The sequence below is a fragment of the Linepithema humile genome, chromosome 7 (genome assembly GCF_040581485.1).
Source record: "Linepithema humile isolate Giens D197 chromosome 7, Lhum_UNIL_v1.0, whole genome shotgun sequence".
Taxonomy (NCBI): Eukaryota; Metazoa; Arthropoda; class Insecta; order Hymenoptera; family Formicidae; genus Linepithema; species Linepithema humile.
In genome coordinates this window covers 3,653,926-3,666,014 of record NC_090134.1, presented here as the reverse complement: position 1 = coordinate 3,666,014, position 12,089 = coordinate 3,653,926, and the positions used below count along the sequence as shown (strand labels likewise).

At 33.5% G+C, this 12,089-nt stretch overlaps 1 protein-coding gene across 2 annotated transcripts in view; it reads left to right on the top strand.

Moving 5' to 3' along the window:
• The window catches only part of Lmpt (Limpet), a 104,314-nt gene that overhangs the window by 7,547 nt on the left and 84,678 nt on the right, over nucleotides 1–12,089 (top strand). The window lies entirely within an intron of this gene.

Below are 12,089 nucleotides of genomic sequence, written 5' to 3'. Positions count from 1 at the left end.
GTAGCTTCCACGGATTCGTCCTGTTTCGTAATCGTCTTTTATCATTTCCTTCTCGCAATTCTACGACATTAAAATAGTTTTAATTACATTCGTTATGTACAATTCCATTTCTCGATAATTAGGTAATATTGAATTATTATTTTCAATATTGGAAAACATGATGCTTAATACCTTGAAATGTTGGCCTCAATATTCACGCGTCATTAATTTATATTTCGGTACATAATTAAAAGTTTCGGAAATAATTGCACTATGTGTAGGTTTTAATCATCATTAATTTATATGTCTATTTAATCATTCCTCTTATTGATAATTATAAATCATATTAATAATTATCAATATTTTAAAACTTGAGTGAAAGCTTTCGTGTACAAGTATTTTTTTTAAAGTGTCGAGAACTTTTTCGGTTTTATTACGTAGTAGACTTTTACGAGCGGCAGCGTGAACATTGTCGAAAAACAAGTGCGCTGCCGTCGTTGATTAGCACGATCATAAAATCCCTTTTCAACTGGCAGAACGAAAGCTAACGATTATGGCTAACGATGTGATCCAGAATCATTTCGATCGATACAATATGTGTGATCGTAAAGCCGGTTTGCAATCAGTTTGCGAAACGGAGCAAAAACACGAAAAGTGGGCAAATATCGCGATTTTATCACATCTTGAATATAGTATTTTCTTTTCCTTTTAATTCTTCTTCTAATAATTTTACATATTTAAATGAAAATTTCTATAGTTTTTGTTTTTTTGTATCAAATAATCAATTATTGAGAATTTTTCAGTTATTTTGCTTTTAATTTCTTCTTGAATATTGCGGTTGTCTTAATTTCCCGAAAGTTACACGATTTACGGTAAAAGACGAGTCACAAATTACACATCATCGACGAGACGCACATGCCGCACTGCAATTAGACCAATTATTATCGTTTACTCAAGCTTGTAAAGTGACGCGTGAATTTCGCACACGCGATCGACACGTGGAGTAACATTTTCCTCGCATTTCGTCTGCGAAGAAAAATGATGCGGTTATTGCTGTTTTCTGCATTCTTTTATTGTAGTAATAAAGTTCTCGCACTGCAATCCTTACAAATTCTTATATACTTTCATTGTTATCTAAGAAGAATTCTATGAAGAAAGAGAATTTGTATATTATATAACAATATAGAAGAGACAATATTAATATATTATATTCATGTCATTATATATAATATATTTCAAATTAAAAATATTATATACAACATCTATAATTATAGATTGTCAGTGTTATTTCTCAAATTTAATTTAATATACATAAAAGTTGTTTTATAACTCCAAGAGCTTTATCAAATTTATTTGATAAAATCGTACGTATTTATTTGAATATAGATGTTATTTTTTATATATTTTTCTGCGCTAATCCGCAGCAACCTATCAGTTATCGGGATCACGTTTCGTGATGCATCTGGAAAAGAAATCGAGTGCACTCGGTCGCGGATGATGACGTATCGCGAGACGATCTTCCGCGGCGATATGACCTCGTAATAATCGCAAGAGGGAAAGTGGGGTAATCCGCGCCACGCCGCGTGTTTTTGCATTCTTCTACATTTAAGCGCCATGTGAAATGCTCATTTTCATATTAGGTATTACAATATATGATTATGGTGCATCGCATTACGGTAGCTCGGAATTACTCATGCAAATGAATATGAGTAAATAGCTTTTCTTCACGCCTCACCGGTGCTCTTTTCCGCTTTAAGGGAAACTTAGTATCGACGATTATCTCGACACGTGAGAAAGAAACGTCATTTGCGAGGAAACCAGTTCTTCATAAACAGTGGATAGACGGTTAGACGCCAATTATCGGTGCTTAGCGCGCGTTTGCGGTGCTCACTCCAAGGCGTACGGTAGCGTCATCATCTTTTTTTTATTGTCATTTATCGTTACGCATCGTCTGTCGTGCGAATATATCGGAGGTAATTGTATTTTAAACGGCATAAAATATTTATTATGCCGGACGGCTGCTATTTGCGTATATTATTGCAGTTAGGCAATTAGGGAAATTCAACGTTTTTCGAAGCGCGTTGCCGTAATCAAATGGAAATTTCAGTTGCCGGCTGCGACACATACACGATATACAAACACGCAACTATCGCTACTGGCATCGCGGTAAATATCGGTGATAAATCACGTTTCCTCACGAAGCTCATATACCATGATTCGACGTTTCCCGCGCATTGCGCCACTTCGAGCCGCTGTTTTCTCATTCATACAGATCGCAATCAACGCCCAGAATGAGCTTGTGATACGCAACGCTATAAACAGGAAATAGGGAGTGACAGTTCCACCTTAACGAGATTTATTCTTGTGTGAAGGCTGCATTTGGCATTGTACAAATCTCCGAATTTTTTATTACGAGTTTATTAGCAATTATTGTTCTTCAAAGCTATAGATTTCTATAAGAAGATAAAAAAATATATCTGATTTTCTAATGCACGTATCGTGATACGTTATTTTTTTAAATCAAAATTTGTTTAAACTGTTCATATTTGTGATGCGCGGAATTAACAATTCGTGATTTTCAAAAGAAGTGGGTAAGAGTTATTATCGTGCAAAAGGCAGTCAGTTAAGATCGCGTGACTGTCGATAGTTTGCAATCCTCTGAAACTTATGTGAAATTCCCGAGGGACATTTACCTAATGCTGAGAAAGGATCGTAATTAAAGCCTCGCGTTTCAGCCTCGAATTTCATAAACGAAGTAGAACGAATATAATACATCGTATTATGTTAAATCAAGATGTGTTCGGCGTGATAATAATGCAGACAAATCATAATTCGTATAGCAAATAATACAACTCGTTTTATTTTAATGTGCAATGTATTTCCAGCTTGGAGAACCTTGATCAAATTAAATATACCATATCATTTATAGCCTCTTTTAATTAATACATTATTTGCGAAGGTGGATTTTGTCAGTTTCACAATTAGTTATTTTCAATAATAGTCCTTCATATTTTCGCTAATTATGTCGGTATTAGCCTTGCGCAATGACAAGCGGCGAGAAAATAATAACTCGCAATTTGCATGGACCGTGTAAACAGAGTAAAGTGCGCAAACGATATGAGTCACGCTCCGTGATTAAACAGCAACGAAGCGATGATTCCGATTATTTATCGCAGTAAATCGAGTTCTTTTCGTGAATGTCTGTTTGTGTTATTAGCGAACACACATAGCATTGTTGTCGTAAGCGTTTTTGCGTTTCAAACGGAACGTAATTGTGCGATATGATTGAAAAGAAGCAAAATATAAAAAAATGTATGCGATGCAAACAGATTAATTGGCTGATTACCTTAACAGTGATAGATTAATATCGAATCGAACGAACGGCAATTTTGTTTGATTTACGTATAATTTTACGATTTGAGTTTACACTCGTTCAGATTTTGCTGTCTCGTTATTTCCGATAAACAAAAGTTATGCAATTTGTGCGGAAATAAATGTTTGACCATTAGTACTTTTAATATGTAAAAAAGAGAAATGGTACATTTGCGTTTGTTTACGTTAAATGCAGTCAGTCTAAAAAAATAGTTTTAAAATACGGGGATTGTAAAAAATGTTAATCTCTATAATTTCAATATACAGTTCATCCAATTCAGATTGCAAAAGCCGTTTGTAACGCATTGTTTGATGCGACACAAGAGCATTCCTCGGCGGAAATCCGCATGGAAGGCTGCAGTCCCCTCGAAATTGTAACGACATATATAAGGAATATCCGGATGAAGCGAATTACCGTGAACGCTCGTCAGACACGTAACGGTAAGGTACTTGGCTTTAAACGCCGCGTATTTCTACGTGAGATTACCGCGAGCGAGCTTCTTTCACGGTGAAACGATTATCGGATTTGTCAAATTGATCCTATTTCCTCATAAAAGATTTGAGCATTGTGAGTTTTGATTTACGGTTTAATTATTAAAATTTTTAATATCAAGCACGTTCTAATAAATAACGATTTCCACGAAAAAATTATTAACGAGAAATCGAGTTTGAAAAAATTCCATAAAAAATTTCATAAAAAATTCCATTATTATTAAAATTAAATTCTCGCAATTTTCGCGTCGTTATAAGGTTAAAGGCAACAGCCTAACAAGGGTTTCTAAATTTACTGGCGTCCAGCTGGCTATTAGGTTAAACAGCTTTGAACTTTCGGAACAGGATGCCCACTATGAAAAGGTGAGCCTCCGTGGTATTAACTTCGACATCGGCACAATCGACCGCACCCTTCGGGTGCTCTTATCTAGGCTGCACCCTTCTGATCTACCCCTTTACTTTTCCCCTTCCAGTGGCCCTGAAAGCAGACATGGTCTTGTGTGTAAGACCTGTCTTGAGGGAGATCATGTTTCTTTACTAAAGATGGGAGTAGAAATTAGAAATAACTGTCGAGTGTATCCTTGAAGATCGCTGTGTTTGTTAAATGATAACGTTAAACGAGGCGAGAAACTATACAATCTGATAAAACCAAAAAAATATTATGTTTCAATAGATGTCATATATGAAACAATTTTTAAGAGTACGACTTCTCGTATACCTATTTTACAATTAGTTTTTTTTTTAAATTTGTTCTGCTATCAGAATTTATTTAATCAATTAATAAGAATTTTGCAACATTTGCAAATGTAACAATTTATATAAATGTACAATAATTATTTTGAAAATTATAAATTGAGAATTGAGAATTAAGAGCCAAGGTTTTCGTATATTCTCGTTACATTAAAGATGGTCTAATGACAGACTGAAATATTTATTGTATATCTTGCTGTTTTGCACTTTTGCTTGTGTCTAAGAACTCGTGTCGACATATATTTTTCAATTTGAAATTGAAAATCTAGGAACACGCGTCCCACGGACATTCGCTGTAGAGGAAGATCCTCTTCCTCGGCATTGCCAAGACAACTTGATAAGTTTAACCTACGCGCACATTGTTCTAGCCGAGTAGTGAGGCAAGAGAAGAGTTTGTGTTCCTATCTGTTGTTATTCACGCGACACTTGGAGAACAACGTGTTTCACACTCGCGGCGTAATAAAAATTGACGGCTCGTCAGCTATTGTGCTTCTTAATGACGAGTCAGACACAGTAAAATATACTTTGTATTTTTCTACAAAACTTGTACGTTACATAAATTACGTCATCATAAATATAGCTTTATATATTTATGGACATGTATGATTTCTGGAATATATTTTTTTTTGTAAAATACAAAAGTTTACACTTTTCGAGTGAAATTTGAAATTATAAACTTTCTTGATTGATCTTAATTCTTAACTCTTTAATAACAATATTATTATTTTTCTTTTTTCTAAAGATTTATAAAAATGCATGTAAACGTTGATAAGAATTGTTTTGAATGTGTGTGGAGTATATCTGGGGCACAATTCAACTATCCATCCTGACGATATGTATGACTGCTGTTAGCTTTTTTTCTTAGCAATCACTAAAAATGCGACACCATTCCGCCGTATCGCGTTTAAGTTAAGTCGCATATCGCGTTTAATTACAGCCGCTATGTTTGCCGGAAACAGTCGCTGGCAACACACAAATGATTATCTATCTTCCTGTGTCTCATTTTGAGACATGGGAGAATGCGCTACGCTTAAATTCGGCTTGCCCAAGCACCGTGAAGTTCTCGTGAATTCACAGATATTTTGAGAACTCTTTCTCGTGTAATACAAAGCAGCAACTTGACTTTCAAGTAGACAGTAATTCTATATCTATTTTATCAATTCTATATTTATTTTCTAGCGTTTCAAGAGAAGAAGAATTTTTTAATTCAAACTATAATTATATATGTTCAATTTTCCATAAAAAATATAATTCTGTTCTCTGTGGTCTAACTTTTTGGGTTAAAACATATCTAAGCCATTTTATTAGACTACAGATGCTAATAATTATAAATAGAAATTTTTTTGTTAATGTGGTAATAAATATCAAACTATCCGTAAATTTTTTTTTATAAATTCTGGTTTTGTATTTAATGTATAGTTTATTTCATAATTTATACAATAATCCATGAATTAATGTTATTTATAACATATTTAATAGACGCGTTTATAACATCTTAATAGATTAATTAATTTCTTTCTCTATTTATGTTACAGGTACGTTTGCACAATTTACAAAAAAAAACAACAAATTGGTTCTATCATCTAACTGGTAAGTTAACATTTTATTTTTATCCTAGTGCGAGATTCTTCTTGTCGGTGCAAATTTCTTCTATCTTGCACTACGTGAGGAAACAATAATACGTCGACATGGTTTGCGTCATGCTTTTGACAATCGCAACTAAAAGTTAAGAAAGAAGCGTTTAGATAGTGTTCGTTATATTTTTACAAGCAATTTGTCAGAAGTATATAGATGACAAAAATGAGAATCCACAAAAATAAATCTTGTAATGGTCGTTCCATTATTTTTAATTTAGAATATAATATATTAGATATTGCATTTAGAATTTTATAAAGTAAATTCAACAATTAAAAACGATGATTAAAGCATTTTAATCTCTGATTAAGATATACGAAAATTATTATGGAGTTTTTTTATAATAGAATGATGCTGAATTTTAGTAGCTGCTACGCAGTTTTGTTTTACAAATCGGAACACGGAAGACGTTATTAAATTATTTTACGACAAGCATGACCATCGTTCTCGGTTAGGGTCACGTCGTTTAACATAATAAAGGTCAATTGCCCTGTAGGCAAGCACGTTAGCTGTCATTGCATAATTTACGAATTATGACTCCGTCTATCCTTTCTCCGGCTTACCGCCCCTGAAAATGTTCCCGTCGAGCGTCGCAGCTTAAAAGTTAATCCTCCCGCGCGTTGTTTCCGTCGCAATAAATCTACGAGGTTCACAATTTAGATTGAAATTGCGTATTCGATATCTCACTTTTACGTAACTTGCGCGATTCTTATGACATTTTACGCGGCCGCGGAAGGTGTATATTTCCCCAGAGATCATTACAATAGAACGAACGATTTTATATAACGCAAACGAAACGCAATAACATTTAAAAATTTGATATGATGAATAAGGTATAAAATATATTATTGCCATTATTTCTTATTATTTTATTACAAAATAAAATTATAATAAAATAATAAGAAATGATTCGTCAGAAGACAAAGGTGTCTAAAGTGAAAGAAAGATAAAGAGTATGAAAAGTTTTAATTTTAATCTATTTACTTGTGTTTATCGAATAACACCGAATCAATTTTTGTATTTAAAAATTGTTTTTCTATAAACATTTTCATATCTGAAAAATATTTATTTTTAATATCACACGGAAATTTTACAGATAAATTTCATATTTAGAAATAAGTTAATCATGAATAGTGACGCGCCATCGCGGCATCAAGATTTCTAGTAATTACTTGCACTATGTTTATTACGGGAAGCTGTAATCTCTCGGGGTTTGTGGAATCGCATATGTAATGACATAAATGGGAAATGAGAGGCGATCTTGCCGTTGAAACCGCATGACGTCTGACGTTAAACTCCACTTAACGGAGTCCGTTTTCTAGAACCATGTAATGTGTCTAATGTGATCCCATGATGATCGTAAAATTTACTGAGTAACTTATGACCCCACATTTAAAAATAAATTTTTATACAATTTTATTTTTAACAATGTGTAGAAACAGATATTGATTTAATTATCACGTCAAACTGCAAGTGAATTATCTTTTAAAATTTAATAATTTGATTATTGTTCTTGTTCTGTATTTTATTATTCCATTATAATTGTGTATAAATCAGAGGCATTAAAAATGTATAGCGGTCATATATGATTGCACAGTCGAATTTATGCACACTTCATTATTAACAACGTCAATGATTTTTATGATTAAATAGATAATGGAATGTTTAAATAGAAGGCTATAAATAGAGATAACTGTTTGATAAAATACATAATAGATGGGCTAATTTGCAACGGGCTAATTCGACTTTTACCACAGAGAAACCGAATGTAATCCTCAGCATAAATCCGGCTGTACAATTATTAGAATTATCGGCTATCAGGAATATCGATCGTTTCTCTACCGTTGTACCGTCACCGTACACACGATGGGTTGTCACATACTTAATTAAAACTCGTGCATCTAAATATAGCGATCGAGTGGCACGGCATTCCGATCGTGGACATTGGTTAGTTGAACACACGCGAACCTTTATGCGTGTTCGCGAATTAATTATAGGACATCTCTCTTCACATCCACTTGCAAAAATTCCAATGATAATTTTCAAGAACTCATCTACCGTAAAACCAAAGCTTTTCACTTCGGTATTTACTTTAGATAATTAGAAAAAGTTTTATTTATAAATAATTCTTGAATTAAAAAAATTTTTATTAAAGTCTCGCTCGCTTTTATGTGTATCGCATTTTTTTCTGCTTATATTCTTACGAGAGATCGTAGAAAACAATTAAAAATTAATAATTTTCAGATTATCCAATGCTGCGTTGTATTTGTATATATATATACTTTAAAAGCATATTGCATCTCTACTTATATATATCAAATGATACAATTCGCAAGAAAATACTGGATTGATAACGATATCGTGTTAACAATTTTCACAAACGCGCTCAGCGATTGTTTGCTTTCATCGGATCGCATACATTACACGCCGCGAATTTAATACTATCGTTTAGGACGCATTCTGACACGTAACCGGGGAGCGTGTGACTACGATCTGACAGTCGATGCATATAGGGTGGACCGACATGCAAAGCGCGAGAGTTTATCGGTACGCGTGACACAATCGTTTGGGAATGTCAGTGTCGGAAGACCTCTGGTCCTCGCAATTCTCGTTTATGCGTGTTGAAGATATATTGGTCAGGAATTCCCTCTTTTCAATTAAATTGCGCCGCTTGTCAAATCAATTAATTCCACAATAATTAAATAAAATAATAAAATATTTTTCTAAATTATAAGACTACTAATTAGTGTACTAAACACGACATAGTATGCTAAAAAGCAATATTACATAAGAATTAGACTGTATCGGTAAATTTAAAGAGCTAAGTATATAAAAGAATTATAACTAATTTTTGGAATACGGTTAATCATGCCAAGATCTTACGATATACTGTATTGGCCAGATTTTAGCTCAACTGGCAGTAATGCATGTAGGATGCGAAGTCCTTCAGATCGATAGCAGTTGCTCCCACAACGAATCAAGGATTTTTCTAGCATCAAAGGCATCGTCAAATCGAATGTACTCACGTGGAATAGAAATGATATATCCATAAAATTACATTCTCTTTTTTTACTATTGCAATATTTATTCTGCACACTTCAGGAACGATTTTTGAAGTTATGAGTCACAAATGACGCAGAGTCGTGCGTTTAGTGAAGCAATTTAAAATTCACAGGGATTGTAGACAAAAAATTAAATGATAGTAATAAAAAGAACATAACATACCACAAGTGAAACGGGCATTATCTCAGGCAACAGCACACGTGCAATCATGATCGTGTTAAATTTAATTTAGTGTGAGTCGGCAATCAACGACCGCTGTGCAGCGTTAATAAATTCTTCCTTGTTGATGATTCGATTCTTAAGAATCCGAGTTGGGTAACTTAATAAGTTCGTTGCATTAGCAGCGAGCGGTGCATTACAGCCGCATTGCGAGCGAACCTCGGGAGAGACAGTGATTAAAACGACTGGGAGAAACGAGGGAACGAGGAAATTGTAAGCTTGTGTATGAAAGTTTGGCGACTCGCCATTCAGGGTAGAATCTGTCGGAAATCAGGACGAAAAGCCGCATCGAAAATTCAGAATCGCATTGCAGAGAAATGCGGATTTTGTATTCGGAAGCCGTAAAAACCTCGGTCATATATTATAATTCAAGGATGAAAAATAAATAATACTATAAAATACTATAGATGGATACCATATAAATTTATGGCGCCAACTGTGGTTTATCGCGAGTGATATCACGCGTGCATCGCATACTGAAAATTCTCATTTTTCGGATTGCTAATTATTTTTAATACGTTCATAAAACGGATTCCGGATAAATTCAAAGTGCGAACAACTGCTAATTTATGTCATAATTTTGCAGAGTTTACAATATGTCAGAATTGCATTATAAGGATTGATGTAGAATTATTATATTCACATTACATTGTTTACATTTACATACAGTTATTGTTTACATTAATTTTTTGCGTAAATGTATATTATTCATTTTTATTCGAGATCTAGCATGCACACTAAATTCGTCATGCACATCGAACGTGCAATTTAAATAAAGGTCAGTCTGGACGAGCTGCAAATTATTCGTGGGTCAGACGAAAGAGCCGACAAAATGATGTCACTTCCGTGCGAGTGACATCATTACGCCTCGGCTCAATGTCAATGTTTGTCTTCGCGTCGGCAATGGCTGCTCACCGGAGAATTCGTCCTTTCTCGGTTTGCAGCTGTCACGAGTAGCAAGATTATGGTAATCTCAGAGACTTCCGACATATTTGTGTATTCCCTCAAGAAACTAGAGGATAACATAGATCTTAGGCCACAAGAGAAAAATAAAACAAACAAAAAATTGGAAAAGTTCTGTATTTCAAGTAAAAATATTGCTTGTTGTATTAATATATATTTATATTCGTGCAATAGACGTAGAGAATCGAGTAACGTCACAAGAAATCTTCTAAATATTTTTATTTAATTAATATCTATTTCAGTTTATTTATTTTAATGTTAATTTTACTGTAAATCAATTATTGATAAAGTTCTGTTTCTCGTATCGGTTTAATGACTTCAAAACACCGATATAACTTGCGGCTATTAACAATTAACAATTTCAATTGAGTACCGCATATAGGTCGAACAAATATTATGCATGATTTAGGTCATATAATCGGATTTCGATAGGTATGAAATCCGATTACTAGATTTATGATCTAGTTTGCAGGTATTTTTTAGTATATCCGAAAATACAATGCTACTGTTGCAGCAGCTTTTGAAAGTTCAGGCAATTCAATTACAATTGCTTACTTTTTATAAAGATATTGAAAAACGAAAATTAAATGTAAGATCAAAATATTTAAAAAATATAAAAAAACGTTTATTTATTTTTTCAATAAAAAAAATAATGTGTGCGTTGGATCTCGAACTAAGAATTTAAAATCATAATACGATTAAATTATTTTACCACTTAAAATTATCTTTTGCAAAAAATATGATACGTTTCTTTTGTTTTAATCTATTACGTAGAGAATTATCGATTACATGTTCGCGGGATGCGATTCAATTATTGCGAGTTCTGATTTGCAGAACGCTGAAATGCCGGCTTTCGATAACATCAGACCTCACGTAAAGACCACCAGAGAGAAGTCTGATTCACTAACCAGAGAGAAGTCTACGAGTAATCATCCCGGCGTTTTTCATGGAATGCTTACCGACCCCTGTTCAGTACTGCTATCTGTATTTATGTGCCGACCAATTGGCGCCTAGAATAACCGAGACTAATAAAGCAGTTTATACATTGTAAAACTATCATTAAATTAAATATATTTGCATAATTAGACACCTACGTAGCCTATGAGTAGGCGTCAGTAACGTTACTTTGCTTGAAAGCGATCGGATCGATACGCAAGTGATGACAAGATAAAGCGAGGTGAAAAAATTGTTGCTAACGGCGAGTGATAAATCTAATAGATTTCTTTTTCGTGCAGATTTCATTCAATTTATTTAATAGAAAAGTGCATTTTCGTGATTAATTTATCGCAATAACAAAGTATCTGCATTTATTTTAGAGTTAGAAATAGATATTACTTGTATAATTGATTCATCCTATTAATAGATAATTCAGCTTTAAAATGAATGCAAACAACGGAACAGGAATCGGTGAACGTTCTACGAAAAATACCGCAAATGATGCTTCAAGCTTCTATCTGCTTCCATTATGATATTGTGTTCTCCGTGAAATAAAAATCTCACGATAAATAAACTTGCAAAATAATATATAAATTTAGACATAATGTGTTTTTATAAAATTGCTTGATATAATATATTTTGATGAATCATCTAGTTTTTAAGAAGATTAAACTCCATGT